Genomic DNA, 16026 nt, shown 5'->3' with positions numbered 1-16026 from the left:
TTAGCCATATGGGTACGGGACAGAGAATTGATCATTCTGCCCATTTTCTGGAATAATTCAGCATTAAGCCCTGTCAGAATGGTGTAAAGAGCGAAGGTCAAAGAAATAAGATTACTTCCCACCCCACATACACACAGCAAAGAGAAGGTCCCAGACCAGTGAAGGCTCTGGTTTGCTTTTTCATGGTGTCAGTGTTGCTGCTGAGCCCCTGCTCTCAGCTTCCATGTACAATGCACGTTTGTAGCTCTCGGTGCAGTTTGCTGAACGGTTTATCATCACTTCTGCTCACAAGATCCTTAAAGGCCTGCACCCCTGTGCAGCAGGCCTGCCCAAAGGCCTATGGACCGCTTCAATTCTACGCATGTCTGTGACTAAGCCCCAAGTTTAGGCTGTCTTCCAGCCCCATTATACCATCTGATTCCTCCAGCCAGGAAATACCACATCAGGAGTGATCCCTGGGTGGGGCAGAGCTGATATAAAGGGCCTACAGGGTGCACCCTGGGTGGGGGTGGCATGAGGACTGTGTGGCCACAATGCTCCAGCTATTCTACAAGTGTCTGAGCTTACGTTAGAGCAGCCATGGGCCCCCCAGTTGGGCCCAGAACTGAAAGGTGACTCAAAGCAGCTGAGAATTGGGGACTAAGGGCTCAGATGGTGACTGCTACAGCCTGTGTGGCTGAACTTCACTTTTATCTCAGTTTTGTCTGTTACTTTCCTAAACAGTATTTTAAACAGGTCTGATTTAATATGTAGATTTTTTCCTCCTTTGTAGAAAGTTGTTTGTTTTTTCTCTCTCTCCTCTCTCAGGGGGTATCCGTCAGGCCCCAACCTCTGGCTCATGCTCCCTTTAGAGAGAGGGATTCTGACTGTCCTCACTCCGCTTGATTGTAGGATCTCTAAATTACATTGGGAGTGAAAGCATGAATGACTTGTATTCCAATAGTCAACATATAGTAAGATCTATGGCACTGCTCTCTTGCCAGGTCTGGCTTATAATCAAATAAAGCAGATTTTGGCTTAATAGAGCACTAGCCCTCTTTCTTTCATCGGGAGGGGTAAGAATACTCACAAGAGACTCCAAACTGATCACACAAGTATATTAAAAGAGTGTGAGGTTAGCTTTAAAATATAGGGAGATCTTAAAAAGAATGACTGTGTATGCTACTCTCCACTTCCCCTATTGGCTGCATGGAGAATAAATCCAAATCTAATGCCGCCTCCTTCCACTGTACAGCTCCACATGTGGAAAGGACGTGTCTGTGTCCCCAAGGCTCAGTCCTGCAAGGTGCTGAGCACTCCGGCAAAGCACTCTAGCACACCCTTCACTCTAAGCATGTGAGCAGTCTCACATCAATGGAGGCTTCTCATTTGCTTAAAGTTAAGCATCCAGCCACTTTGCCGAATCAGCATCTCAAGTCCATATAACAGTAAGTTATACATTTACTGGGGGGCAGGAGGGTAATATGGGAAAAGTGCCCTGACATAGCAATACAATTGACTCAATATATCGTTACTGGACAGGCTTGCCAAATATTTTGCTGCCTCCCCAAGAAATATAACAAATTTCAGACCACCACGGTGCGCTATTCTGTACAGGCTCAGTCTGAAGATTTGGGGGAAATTGAGCGAAGTGATTTGTTTTATATATGCCCCAGACCTAGTGGACTAAATTTACATCATGAACGAGTGGAGGGGGATCTTTGGCCCCAATTGCGCCCCCCACCCCCACCCCTCCTGCTATAAAAGTGCAGCTTGTGGTGGGGTCTGGGCATAATTGTCCCTTGCAAACTTTGTAAGATGTTGGTAAGTGTGCAAACAATCAGGGCATTGGGGGTCATTAGGCACCCAGCACCTAGAAGGTTTTGTGTGTTCTGGTGAATATTAGCGCACAGCTGGTGTTTACGAACACATTTAAATATCTGACTCTGCTGTTGGCTCTACCTGTGACAGATCAGATTTACAAGTAGGAACATTTAAGCAGAAAGCATAAGTGACGTGCCCAGGACCAGAGAGGGCATCATTTAAAGCTTGAATGAAAGTGCTGGATTCCTGGTCCCTATTCCATGCTGCCTCTCCTCCAGGTCACACTAGCTACACAGCAGAGGATCCGCACGAGCAACAGTCAGTTGTCTGGGAGGTCATTTGTGATGGCTGTTTTGCTATCAGGAGCCAGGAAAACACTGCACCAGAGCTGGAAACTGATCTTGGATATTCAAGATGGGTGAGGCTATGCAGTCAGTTGAGGGAGGTGTGTGCATGGTTTACACAGCCCTCCAAGTCCAGTTCTGGGTGACTAGTGGGGAACTATGAATAACCCGTGGTCTTTACGAAAAATCAGTGACAAGCTACCAAACCAAGCAATTGATTTACATTTTCAAGGCAAATGTCAAGGGCAAGGGGGGAGAGAACCCTTTTATAAAATGAAAGCCAAATTTCTCTCTTTTGCTCCTGTGTCTCCAAATTAGGCAGGGTTGTAACCCAGCTCTGTATGATCTCATATACATGGAGCGTATAAAAGACATGTTACCTATGTAGCCTTTGCATATGTTCCATATGTCTTTGATCCACATGGGAGGCTTTACGTTCCTGCCTCTTGCCCCTTTACACACCAAGGCTGTGTCACTTTCATTATTCTAGACATGTCATTTCTGAAGAAATATATATCCTGTTGTTGGGGAATTTTTGTTCTGTTAATTGTCAAGTGTCTGGTGGGTAATGAGCAATGGAGGACTAATTGGAAGCAAGAGGGAATAAAATAGGTATTAGTTTGTTTCTGTTCTTAATTAAGAGGATATATAATACTGTGGGGAAAGTTTTTAACAAATGGCAGGAGGGTTTTTTATCATTAAGAGAGGATTAATTGGAAGCATCTTATAAATTAACATAGAGGAACTGTGTTTTTTCCTTTTAGGTATCACACCAGGATATAACTAGCAAACAGCAAAGCAAAGGCCTAAAAGACCATTTCTATAGGAATCTCAAACAGCCAGAAGGGGAAGAGAGAAGTCCCAGTTTCCCTGGGAGTGCAAAAATGGTAATTACCTGGCATATTGTGGCCAAGAGGAGAATTAGGAAAAGTAACTAAAAACCTATTTACCCTAAAGGGTACTGCGCAAACTCTCTGTGAATTAATTTTCTCTCTATTAATTCAAATTGTTACTTTATTTTAATTTTAAGTTCAATAACTTGACTGCTATTCTTTAAAAAGTTAATCAGTTGGAAGCAAAAACGTGTTACTAAATAGTCCTCTGAATAAACAGACTAGGGTGGTAATGAAAGAAACTATGCTTGACTGTATCATTTTCTTCCCATCAAATGAAAAATATTCCAAATCCTGAAGATCTTGTCGTCTACCAGCCACATCTAATACAAAGGCTTCCCGTTATCTGCCTTGTCAATCAAGCCCAGTCATGTTCTGCTCTTAGAATATGAATATGCATTTTATAGAACAGAGGGTCCAACATGACACGTCGCATTCAGCTTGAAATACTGTACAAATGGGAATTATGGACATGATCCTGCTTCCACTGAAGTCAATGGTAAAACTTCCAAGCTGTAGGATTAGGCCTTTAGAAAGCAACAGGCAATAGATGTGGCTCGGGGAGGAGAGGGCAGGTGCTCATTAATCTGAGATGCTGAATCAAATGTAATTGAATCTCTCAATCTAGACAGAACAGATGATGGCAATGTATACCCTCAGGAAAAGGGGTTTTCACCATTAGAGTTATAATATTACCTTGGCAGGCACTGATAATCTTTTGTGCAGTTTTTGTTAAAAAAAAAAATTCAGTGAGGTTATACCACCACTTGTAAAAAGCTTTGCAAGGACCAAATTAAGTGAAACAGACCAAGTTTCTGCAGCATCCTGCCTTCCTGTGGGTGAGGTTTGGCGAGCTACAAAGGGACAGAGACTAGTCCTCCAGTCCTGCATCTAAATGTCCTAAGGTCTGGGACAAACTTGTGGATCTTGGAGCATTCACCTGTGCTTGGATCACAAACACCACTTCTAAAAGGGGATGCATGTTCAGAGTGGCAATCTGCAGAGAGAGGTCAATATTGACCCCTGGGTTTTTCATCATGGGTTTACTGATGCTGTGGAAAGTGAGCTATCCAGGGCTCTGCCACCTCCCTGCCAGCCATGCCCTCTGCAGAGCACCAAACCGTCAGTCAGCAAAGAGGGTCCAATGTGTAGCTACCGTAGCTACCACGGTCAGAATCACAATGTCAAAATCTAAGATAAGGGGAGGGATACTGCTGTGCTGATTAGGTTCACCTCCTCTCCCTCTGACAGGCTTTCAGCTGTTTTCTGCCCCTTTCATCCTTTCATGGGGTAAAATTGAAAGTGTTCGTCTGATTCTAATATGTACACAGTGCAGATATAAAGAACTTCCACAACCAGTATCAGAACAGAGAATTCCTGCTGCTGCTGCTCAGGTGAGAGATTCTAGACGCACACGTATTACAAAGACTTTCACACAAATAAATGCCATTGGTGAGAGTATCGATGCTTTCTGCCCACGGACAGTTCTTCCCATTCAAGCCTGGGGCCAGGGCGTACTAACACCCGAGTGGAGTGAGATCAGGAGCTGATTTTTGAAGGTTTCTGTTCAATATATCTAATTTTTTTCAGCACTTTAAAAACTCTGTCAGATATTAATTCAGGTGTCTGCCCCTTCCCTCCCCATTTCAACTCGCCTAATCAGCTGCAGCACCAAAAATGAAATGATGTTTTTTGCTGCACGTGTGGCCATGATTGTGACTATCTCCTTTTGCCTCACGTTCCATATGGTCAGACCCTGCCACATGTCCACCCACCCCAAACAGACTCCCTACCCTAGATGGTCCTGCTAGGATTGAGCCAGTGGCACCATCTCTCCATTTCTAGCAGAGAGGGCCTCTTGTGTTGGGGGTATTCTACTGGGGAGCTGCACAAGAGCAGTTAATACCTTCCTCTGGGCATCAGTTACCCCATCTGTGAAATGGAGATAATTGTACTTTCCTACCATGCAGGGGGGTTTGAGTCTTTATTTATTAATTCTTGTGATGTTCCCCTTTGGATGGAAACATTTTGGGTTGTGCTTTTATTATTCTTTTATTATTATTATTTATTTTATTTTTATTATTTTATTGTTATTATATAAGAGTCCTGCTTATTCAGTCCCCATCAAGTATCAAATACTATTAGGGCTCAGTGGCCCACAAGTGAAAATTAGCACTAAAGCACAAACTTCTTTACCCATTATAAATAGGCTCCTGAATAGTAAAAAACCTAGAAAGACTGTGCACAATAAAAGTATTCATGACCTTAGGCCCAATCCTGCAAATATGAACTACCAGGTAAAGTATGTACTGCCTTGAGTAATCCCAGTGTCTTCGATGGTTTATGCATTGTGCCCAGTAATAAATGTTTACGAGACGGAGTCCTAAATTAGTGTTTACGTAGAAGCCAAAATGCTGTTTTCAATGGTCTGATTCCCTTCGTAACCTGAGAAGTGCAGGGTTCCAATATAACTTCACTACCTAAGTGGATTTCCTTCAAAAATGTTTTTTAAAAACATTTATGTGTGTTATGTATGTATTTATGCAGACGTGCGTGCGTGCACACATATACACACACTGTATGTACCTTTTCTTCTGCCAGTCCATGCCCATTTCCATAGAAACAGAAGTGAAATCATGACTCGGCCACCAGAAACTGAGTTATTTTCATTTCCCTACATGCAGGGTCAGAAAGGCTGTGGGTGCCAGCAGGCAGCTGTCAGCTCATAGTGAGAACTTTCCCTTGTACATTTCAGCAGCTGGCTGTCATCTGACAACTACAAATACCAGGTTTGCAAAAAACAGTTACAGACTTCAGAACCCTTTCAGCTTTGAATGCCTGTTTGTGTTGGGGAGCCCTGGTGTTTATGCTTTTGGATTTAGGTGTGCTGGGAGGACTGCTAGTAACGTTAGATATCACCTGTTGAAAATCCCTGTTCACTCTGTCTAGATGTTGGGATTGGGAGGGGTCAGCATGGAGAGTCTGGACCCAGACAGTGCCATTTATGTCCACAAAGCCATAACTTTGAAGTTCTTGCCCTTGAGTCAGAGCAGTGGTTAATGTGCTGCATGAATGATTGATAAACATTCTTTAGTCTCCTTCACAGTTCATTGCCCTAGTTAGACAATGATGATGAACATGCAAGGCTCTACCGTATATACTCACTTATAAACCAATTCCCAGAAAGCCAATCCTCTTCTCTTCCCTGCAGACACTAACAAACATAAATGTCCTGCATGTAAACTTATTCTTCTCCCACTGCCCCTGTGCTCCTCAGCTAAGACATTATGGAAGAGTCTTCCTTAAATAGGAAGTAACTTAGGGGACCCCTCATTAGAACTCCTGGCTCCCCTCTTTCCTTGCTTGATTAGTGTATAAGCCAAAAGTTTTGCCTGGAAATTGTGCTTAGCTTTATATATCAGTAAATATGGTATTTGCCTGAACTGCCCTGAATGAGTCACCATCACTGATATGCCCAGCCAGAAACTCCAGAGCCTACACCTACCGGGTGTCTGTGCTTAGCACGCATGCTGCAGCTAGTCCAGCAAGCCAGCTGCAACCAAGAATTACCTCGCTGTAGCTGCACTTATCAAATCTGCACGTTGTAAAATATGGCTTTGTGAAGGTTCTCAGATCAAACCCAGTCTTACTACAGAACAGTGCCGTAAAATGCCAAAGCTCACAGCTGTCAGAGGAAGGGCTTTCACTGTGAAAAATAGGCATGCAGCAAAACACCACATCTTAGTTACAGACAGATGGCTTTAAACTTAAACTGATTAAAAGGCCACGCTAATAGCACCACTACTAATGCCACATTAATTGGTAGGAATGTTCGTCACATCCAAGGCTGGCTCTATTATACAGGCAGAACAGGTGGTTGCCTGGAGCAGCAAAATGTTTAGGGATTGTGGGAAGTGAAGGGCATGTGTTTTCCAGTTTGCCATGGGCATCAACAGCCATAGACCTGATGCTAATCTGAGAAGGGAAGAAACTATTAGCAATCAGCCATTTTGGCTTTGTTCCGGTGGCCTAGTATTACTGCTTTGCAATGCCCCAGAGGGGAAATATGGGTTCAATTATGGACCCATACACGTCTTTCACGTGTAAGGCTGATATGGGAAGCTAAGGGAGACAGCATGCTCAGCCCATTAGTGGAAGGGGAGTGTGACAGGGAGTATTACAAGATGCTCAGCAGGAATCTTTCCTGCCCATCAAGGTACAGCAATAATGGGCTCCAGAAAAAGTCCATTCAGTCTAGCGAAGGATGGTTGAAACATGGGCTTCTCCAGGAAATATACCACAGTATTCTACAGCAAAAGCCCAAAACACGGCAGTGTTGCTAATATAAGGCACAGTGTTTTCACCTATTACTGTAGAGTACCATTGTACTTTTCAAAATAAGGTTAGAAGCAGTAATGCTGAACGAGACCCCTGGCCAGTAAATTAGGCATCAGTTTGCAACGTGGCATGGCTGCAGAAAAGACTTGCCTGACTTAGGGGTTGTATTATGAAGAGGTGGCAGGTAATGCTCACTCAAAGAACTGACGTGCCTGGAAACTTGATGCAAAGGCATCATGGAGCCGGGGGGAGGGGAGAGGGGAAGGAAACAGAGGTTCTGTTACCTCCCTGCTCTCTGCTATGGCCACATCTGAAATATTGCATTCAGTTGTGGGTGCCTCTTTACCAAGATAGTGATCAATGGGCGGGAGTTCAGAAGAGAGCAATAAAAACAACCAAGCAGCAGGAGGAGTTGACTTCTGAGGGATGATTTTAGATAGCTAAATATGTATAGATTGACTAAGCTAGAGTTCAGGGGGAACCTGATGGCTGCCTACAAATACTGGAAAGGTGAAAACACCAAAGAGGAGAAATGAATTAACATGGCACCTAGGAGTATAAGTAGGAGGAATGGGTGAAATTAAGCAAGGAAAATGTAGGCTAATAGGCCTGACAGTGAGATCTACTGGACTAGGAAGTGGTGAAAGCCAGTTTCCTGGGGACATGTAAGCTAGATTGGAGAAAGCACTAGAGAATATACTGTGGAGAAAATCCTGACTGGCAAGAAGACAAGCTCGATGATACCAGAAGTGCTTCTAATATCTATGCAATGTTGCCAACTCTTGCCATGTTTGATATTTTAATTAAAAGTCCCAGCTGCTGGAGTTCTGTCACTACATGAGAATCTCAACTTTAATTTCTTTCAACAAATGTTCCTAGACGTGGTTGTGGAGAAAAGTTTGAAAATGTTACTTGAGTGTAACCTTCAAGACTCAAGAACCAGAACACAAATAAAAATAACCCATTTTAAATCACATGATTTGTAAGACAATCTCGTGATTTTTGGTGGCCCAACTCATGATTTTTGAGCTGTTGGCACTGACAATATACATTCTAGTATTTAAAAAAAAAAATCAGAAAGTTTTTCCACTCATGAATATTATGTCTGAAAATCATATTGGGTTTCCCCTGCAGTTACTTATCTGTGCGGGGTAAACAGCAGCCTGATTTGTAAGGACAGAAACATTTCAAGGGACTTTTTAACTTTAAAGTAGTTTTCCTCTGTTACTGATTCACTCCCCCTCAGAGATTTTCAGACTGACGTTTTCCACTTCTGATTTGTGATTTGCATACAAGTTCTACTTCCTGCTGCAGAGCCTGTTCTGCAACTTACCTGAAAGAGAGCGAGAGAGAAAGAGAAAGGGGAGCATAAAGGGAGAAAAGAAAACAGAGATCCCCAGGAAAAAAGTGTGCAGGAGAAAGCCCAACAGTCGCTCTCTACCCTTGGTCAGTCCAGCGTGTGTCCCTGCTAGCCCCACGGTAAGAGCTCTTAAAGATATTGCTACTCCCTGTCACTGTTTGTTACTAACCACTGACCCACTTTGCCTCTTGTTTTTCTGTCTCTTCTTTCTGGGCTCTAACCTCCTTTTTATTTTGCCCATTTTAGCAAACAGTGTAGCAAACAGTGAGTTTGGCAAAGAGCTCACTGTGCTTCAGCTGCTTCGCTTTACAGATTTGGATCAGGACTGTCTGTGAGTAAACACTCTGGAAATGGATGACATACGCAGTGTTTCTATGTCGTCCTAAGGGCCTAAGCATTTGTATAGTCGTCTGAAAAATGCCAGCGACGGGCCTGATCCTGGCTGGCCATTGCACGGGTGTACCACTGGAAGGTAACTTGCAAGGAACTTTCACCTCTACCCCTCTGTGCCCCCCACGCAGGGATCCTGCATTCTTCTGAGTGGTGACACAGCTGTGCTCCCCAGGGGCTTCTGGAGGAATTGTGGCACCGTTGGGACAGCGGTTTTGCACTCCCTGCCACGCAGGCCCACGCCTCACTGCCTACTCGGCCATAATGAGGGTTGTTTCCCAGTAATCTAGGAATTGCCTAAAAGGCTGAAGAGCAAATCATTATGGAAAATTAATGAAGAAATAGGATTATAGACCAAGATAAAACACTTCCAACCTGATGTTAATATCAGAACAGATTGCAAGTGATCTGATATTAATTTTAAAAAATCAGCTGTATAACTGATATGTTAACATCGCTTTCAGAATACAGCTGCAACTAGTTTCTGGGAATTACATGGTATTGCAAAATTAAGGTCTCCTCTAAGGACTAAGGCCTGATCTACATTAAAAATTTATACCAGCATAATAATGTCAGGAAGGTGATGTTTTTCCAACGTAGCTATGCTGATATATGCAGTAGTGTAAGACTCAGTTATGCCAGCAAAACTATGCTTTGCTGGTGTAGTCTGTTTTGCTCAAGGAACTGGGGTGAGCTATACTGACAGTTAAAAGCTTCATCTATAGTAGGCAGGTTTGCTGGTCTAGCTAAACCAGCAAACCCTTCTTAGCAATAACAAGTCCTTAGGTAGAGACTGTACCAACTCTTTGATGCCATCTGCAAGGAAATAACAAAATGCTTCCTAGCTCCATAGGCTCAAAAAATGTCATTGGAGGAGGGGGGAAAGGTTGGTAAGACCTCCGTTCTTCCTCTCATTGTCTTGTATTTCCCCAAAGCGCTGTTTAGCATGCGGCCTCGAGTACATTTCGCATTATCCACGCCACTTCTTGGTTTGGGGAATTTGTTTTGGTTTTGCAAACTACTATTGAAGATTGTTGTCTTGAATCAAAGAAAAGGAATTTCAGCCGGATGAGGCTGAACTGGGCACACTTAGTCATCACATGATCCTAAGCAGCATCAGAGCACAATGGCGTAAGGTCACAATCGTGTCTCAGCCAATTCAAGCACTGCTGAGGGTCGTGTGCTTGGGAGGGAATGTCTTGTTTTTCAGTTTACCCTACTGTGGGGATTGGGTACAAAGAGGGACTGAGGGCACTTTGATTATTGTGTTAGGGCTGGGTGCCAGAGATGAGGGGGGAGTTCACCCTCCCCACCCACTTTTGAAACAGAGGGGGCCGTGCCCTTCTCACTTTTGAGAACGTGAACTTGCCAGGGGGTCCGGACTCCCACCCCCTGTCCCCCGACCAGAGCTGGGTGGTGTAAGCAGAGCCCCTTCCCTGCTGGCATAACAGAGGAGCAACTGGGCCAAATTTGAGTGAGTGGCTCTGTGACCTGGTGCACAGGGTCACAACACCATTCCAATGTGAGAGTCTCTGAGCTAGCAGGATTTGAACCGGAGGAGAGTTTATCTACCCAGGGTCTTTTATGGCATCATCTTATCTGAGTTACTCAGGCACCAGCACAAGCAGCCTGGCACAAAGGACTCTCACTCTCTTAGGACCCAAGGCACTGCTCCCCTGTCAGTTTCCTATGTGCCTCCGCTCTTCACACAGCACTGGTGAGCTCTAAGGAGCAGCTGTGATCAGGCTGAAGTCTGTATGAGGGTTGAACTGAGGGACAGTGGTTCTGATGTTGGCTTATGGCAGCCAGAGTGCCCTTCAATATACTGCTATACTCGGTGCATTGGAAGCTGCAATTCTTTAGGTTCTGTGTGCCTTCAAGAGTCAAGGGGGACCCATAGCAACTCTTACATGATGCTGCCTTGCTTTGGAAGGCAGGCTGCATGCCTTGGAAGAAGGTGCTGGAGCTTATGTGTAGGTGTTTACCCAGGGCTGATGGCTCCTTCTGTGGGTACCCAAAGGGGGTCTTCATTCCTTATCAGGAAACATGTTGAGGGGGAAGCCTGACCGGGGGAATGTCTGCCTAGTGCTGTGCTGATGTCAATGTCCAACAGTTGGCCTCATGTTGACCCAGCGCACAACGTTGCTGTCTTTTCAGCACCCATAGTATTAAGGAGATGTGGCAGTATTTCCATAGGTAAGTTTGAAACCAGCTTCCACTATAGAGCCCTATTTTGGCACCCTCATAACTTTGGAAAATGGATTTGGCCTGGAAATTGCCATGTTTACTCTGCAGCAAAAGGAGACTGTTTCTGCAAAGTTTGAAGAAAATTCATCAAGATCCTTTGACGTTACATGACATTATAATAGTGCCATGGTTTGAAATTCTGACTTGGTATCTTTGTCTTCCTCTAGCTCTAAAGCAATGTGTTGCTACCTCTTCAGTGGAGCATCAGAGCCAGGCAGAATTCCAAGTCCTATGCTCAAGAAAGCACATGGACAGCACCCTAGCTACTCCCCACGGAGATGCATGCCACCCTTAAGGGGAAGGGAGGAGTGGAGAGTTAGGGAGATTTGTGGCTCTGTTGGTCCCCCTGTGCACCAGCCAGCATTGTGGGGTGGTGGTGTGTGCACACCCCCTGTTCAATGGAAAGCTCCAGGAGGCATTCTGACTCTAAGCCAGAATGCCTTGGTGTTTTCCCTGGGGCAATGCACCTCCCACCTCTTCTGGGCTGTGCCTAAAGGGTACCAATGTAGCCCTGTGTTAGCTGAGAATGTATTCCACTTAGCCACTGAAATAAAGAAAACACAATTACATTAAAATCAGTAATTCAGTGGTCAAAGTTATGGTTGTTTTGATAAAATATGCTTTTCATTATAGTTCATATGCATGTGTGTGTTTATTTTGTGGGCAGTTCAGGATTCATTTCCTTGTTTTCAAAAGCTTGCATTTTGTTACTGATGTGATATGCAAGCCTGTTGTTGTCATTTACTAGCATTTTAAATAACGTGGTTGTTGTTGTTTTAGACCAGGGATCGGCAACCTTTGGCAGCCGCACGCAGCCCATCAGGGAAATCCGCTGGTGGGCCGGGATGGTTTGTTTACCTGCAGCGTCTGCGAGTTCAGCCGATCGCAGCTCCCACTGGCTGCGATTCGCCGTTCCAGGCCAACGGGGGCTGCGGGAAGTGGCACAGACCGAGGGATGTGCTGGCCGCCGCTTCCCACAGCCCCCATTGGCCTGGAACAGTGAACCGCGGCCAGTGGGAGCTGCAATCAGTTTGATTTTGTCCTTTGACCCTGGTCATTTGGATCATAGGTCCCAAATGACTCCCCTGTTTGCAGCACTTAGTTTTAGGAAGGTTGTGTCCAATCTTTCTACAGAGCAAGCTGTAGCATTTCACTTCTCTATTTAGCCTTATATGGCCCATTCCCATAGTGTCTGAGCATCTCAGAGGCTTAATGTATTTATCCTCTCAACACCATATGAGTTAGGAAATACAGTTATCCCCATTTTACAGGTGGGGAACGTAGGCACTGAGAGACTGAGACTCACTCAAGGTCGCAGAGGAAGTCTGTGGTGGATCGGGGAATAGAACCCCAGTCTTTTGAATCCCAGGCTAACTTCATAATCACTGCACTATCTTTCCTGTCCATCCCTCTTGTGCCTGGCTGAAGCAAAGGTTAATTTACCTCCAAACCTTTCCAGATGAGTTTAACTTCCACCCCTTTATTTATGTATTGCATATCAGACTGGAAGAGGTTTCTCCCTTGTCCTAACATTTCCTCTTCTATTGATTAACACACAAAAATATGACTTTAATCAAATTGCTCTTCAACTCTCAAAGCCCTCTGAAAAAGAATGAGAGCACAAGCACCTTCTTTTGTTGCAGGTTCCTTCCTTTCCCTTGTCAGAAGTTGTCTAATCAAATCCAGGCAGTTGGAGGTATTGTGTGGGGATGTGAATCTTGACCTTAAAATTGGAAAATATATGGAATGCTTTGTGGTTGATTATGAAATCCTTAAACTGTAAAGTTGGGCCTGAAGCTAACCCCCAGCTACAAACTCTCTTGAATGTTAAGGGAGTTTGGCCCTGCTATTGAATTCTGCACCTCAGGCCTAGCTCTATTGACCTGGAAAAGTGAGTGTCTGCTCCCCACCTTTCTTTCCACTTACTTTCTCCCCTGAAACTCCCACCAGAGACATCCAAAGCAAACTGTGTCCAGAACAAGCATATGATGCGGTCGTTTTATTGTGAACATTGCTGTCCAGGACTGTTTCAACAGCACAGTCAGCACTCCTTGGCTCTGAAGCTTTCAGTTTATCTGGCAGGAGAAATGGAAGAACTTCTCTCAGTCTGGGAACTGTTGCAAGGAAGCTTGGAAGAGTTTGGTCACAAGAGCTTGAGCCACTGTCTATCAGCTCACTTAAGACAAACTCTCCAAGGCTATTTACTAAAATAACCCATGTTATAAAACTTTGAGTATGGAGCGAGGGAGGAACAAGAGGAGACAAGGGCTGTTAATGGGATTTTTTCCATTTATTTTTATGAAATTTGCTGCTAGAATGTTAATTCCCTTTATTAAAGGCCTCACTTTATAATTTGCAGAAGTCCACGCAAGAATTCAAGCTGGTTATCAGTAATCTTCACTATAGCCATGGTAGAGTGACCATAGTTCCCTAAACTGAAAACGGGACACCGGGTAAGAGATGGTCTGTGCTCACAGGCCGGCCCAAGCCCTGCCATGTGGGTATGGCCTGAGCCGCCTGGTGTCGCTGCTCACCCAAGCCAATGTCCTGGACGTCACGACTTTTTTGGCAAAAACTGGACATTTGTCCCATTTGCTCTTGCCTGAACATTCCTCCATAGCCCCCTCAAGAGCAAATGGGACAAATGCCCAGTTTTGCCAAAAAAAAAAAAAAAAAGTCGTGACATCCGATACAGAGCTTAAAAAGGGGACTGTCCTGGCCAAAACGGGACATATGGGCACCATAAATCATGGGGGAATACTAAATTCTTGGAGCTTTCTGGCAATATGAAAATACCACCTAAAATAGGTCTATATATTTGAGGATGGGACTGGGTCATAAACTACATTCTCCAGTTGTCTCAGTGCTAGAAGAAGAATCAGATCATGGTTTGCTGAGGGTGTTTTGATATGCTGAAGGACTTCTTTATCTCAGTTCTTGACAACAGGGGCCCATGTAAGTTATTTGTCTGTCTTGTGCTCTACTTTCAGCATATGTTAAATAGAAAATGTCAAGAGAAATTGCATGAAAATCTACAGCATGAGGCCATGTATAACAACAGGATCAAGCTCTCAGTTTTACATCTTTTCCAAAAGCTGGGACCTCCAGCGGAATAGTAACATCATACTGAAGCACTGGTTCAGTATAGACTTGGAAGGAAGAATGTTACTTACTGAATCATCAACATTGCCAACCACATGTGGGTTTTCTTTTGGAAATTTCCACCAAAATACAGACTGAGCCTGCTGCCCAGCATCACCCCAAAAGTGGATAGGGTTCCCTTGGGTAGCCTCTTGCACAGGGCTTCTGCAATTTAAAGCTGCTTTCATCCACCAAAACCACTGAGAGAGGACGATAGAATCATAGAAATGTAGGGCTGGAAGGGACCTCAAGAGGTCATCTAGTCCAGCTCCTTGCGCTAAGACAGGACCAAGTATACCTAAACCAGGGGTCGGCAACCTACGGCATGTGTGCCAAACACGGCATGTAAGCCGATTTTGAGTGGCACGCTGCTGCCTGCCCGGTGAGAGGAGGAGGGGCAGAAAAGCACCACACTGGGGGAAAAAGAAGGGGAGGGGAGAAGCTTGGCTGCCGCAGGACCAAGCTTCTGCCTCCTGCCCCCGCAAGGGAGAGTGGTGTGTGTGGGGGGGGGGTCCCGGCCCGCAGCCCCACTCAGCCCCTCCGCCTACTGCTCTCCCCTGCGGGGGCAGGAGGCAGAAGCTTGGTCCTGCGGCAGCCAAGCTTCCCCCCTCCCCTTCTTATTCCCCCAGTGTGGTGCTTTCCTGCCCCTCTTCCTCTCCTTCTCTGCGCCGATCAGCTGATGACCCTTGCGAGGGGGAGGGAGAGGAGTGGCAGTGTGCTCCCTACTCCATAGAGGAGGCAGAGAAGAGGTAGGGACGGGGCCTTGAGGAAGGGGTGGAACAGGGCATATCCCTTCCAGCCCCCTGTCATGAGCCGTTCAGGGCAGGAGGCTGGGAGCACCCCCACAAGCTGAGTACCCCAGCCCTCTGCCCTGACCCCTGAACCCCCCCACACACACCCAGCCCTCTGCCCTGAACCGCCCACACACCCAGCCTTCTGCCCTGACCCCTGAACCCCCCACACACCCAGCCTTCTGCCCTGAATGCAGAATTGCCTTTTATGATCCAAGATGGATACCAAAGGGAACTTCTTATGAAAGAACAGATGCTATTCAATGGTGGGAGGAGAGTTTGCAATGTGAATAAAGTCTAGAGATGTCCCTTATGGCCCCTTAATCTGGCTTTTACCCATGTGCGAAGTATGCCATTACACTGGTCGTTTCTTCACTTGGGGGTTGGTCCAAAGTTTCCCACAAATCATACACATCCCAACTAATTCCCCAGTCACAAAGCAAGTATACGCAGGCACGCCATGGCCGGGGACCCTTGTGGCCAGATTTACAAAGGTATTTAGATGCCTAAATATGCATACAAGCGATTTCTTTCAATGGGAGTTGGCACCTAGCCTGCTTAGGCACTTTTGTAAATATCACTAGGCACCTATCTGCAGCATTAGGTGCCTCAATACCTTTGTTAAACCTGGCCTTAACCCATATTCCCAGAAAAGTCATCCGATCGCAGTGCAAGAATGATGGGGGCAGTGATATAACCCCATGGTTCTCAACCAGGAA

At 45.3% G+C, this 16026-nt stretch overlaps 1 protein-coding gene and 1 long non-coding RNA gene across 10 annotated transcripts in view; one reads left to right on the top strand and one right to left on the bottom strand.

The window, feature by feature from the left end:
* LOC122174430 (uncharacterized) overlaps positions 1-16026 on the bottom strand; it is a 119112-nt gene that overhangs the window by 5360 nt on the left and 97726 nt on the right. For 2 of the 3 annotated variants that reach the window (XR_010600095.1, XR_006176218.2), the window contains one exon: positions 8394-8711. The exons of the other annotated variant lie outside the window; for it this stretch is intronic. This is a non-coding gene — a long non-coding RNA (uncharacterized LOC122174430). Of the gene's footprint in view, positions 1-8393; positions 8712-16026 lie in introns of those variants that run through there. 3 annotated transcript variants of the gene reach the window in all.
* The window catches only part of TRAF3IP2 (TRAF3 interacting protein 2), a 38594-nt gene continuing 31185 nt past the window's right edge, over positions 8618-16026 (top strand). For 3 of the 7 annotated variants that reach the window (XR_508347.4, XM_008164938.4, XM_005287592.5), the window contains exon 1: positions 8643-8857. The gene's annotated coding sequence lies outside the window, so the exon portion shown is untranslated. Of the gene's footprint in view, positions 8858-8984; positions 9211-16026 lie in introns of all 7 variants that reach the window. The other 4 variants (XM_065590255.1, XM_065590254.1, XM_005287595.5 and 1 more) reach the window with 3 other exon arrangements.

Source organism: Chrysemys picta, chromosome 3 (genome assembly GCF_011386835.1).
Source record: "Chrysemys picta bellii isolate R12L10 chromosome 3, ASM1138683v2, whole genome shotgun sequence".
Taxonomy (NCBI): Eukaryota; Metazoa; Chordata; order Testudines; family Emydidae; genus Chrysemys; species Chrysemys picta.
Note: the sequence above shows the minus strand (reverse complement) of the source record. Positions and strands in the feature narration are given on the sequence as shown.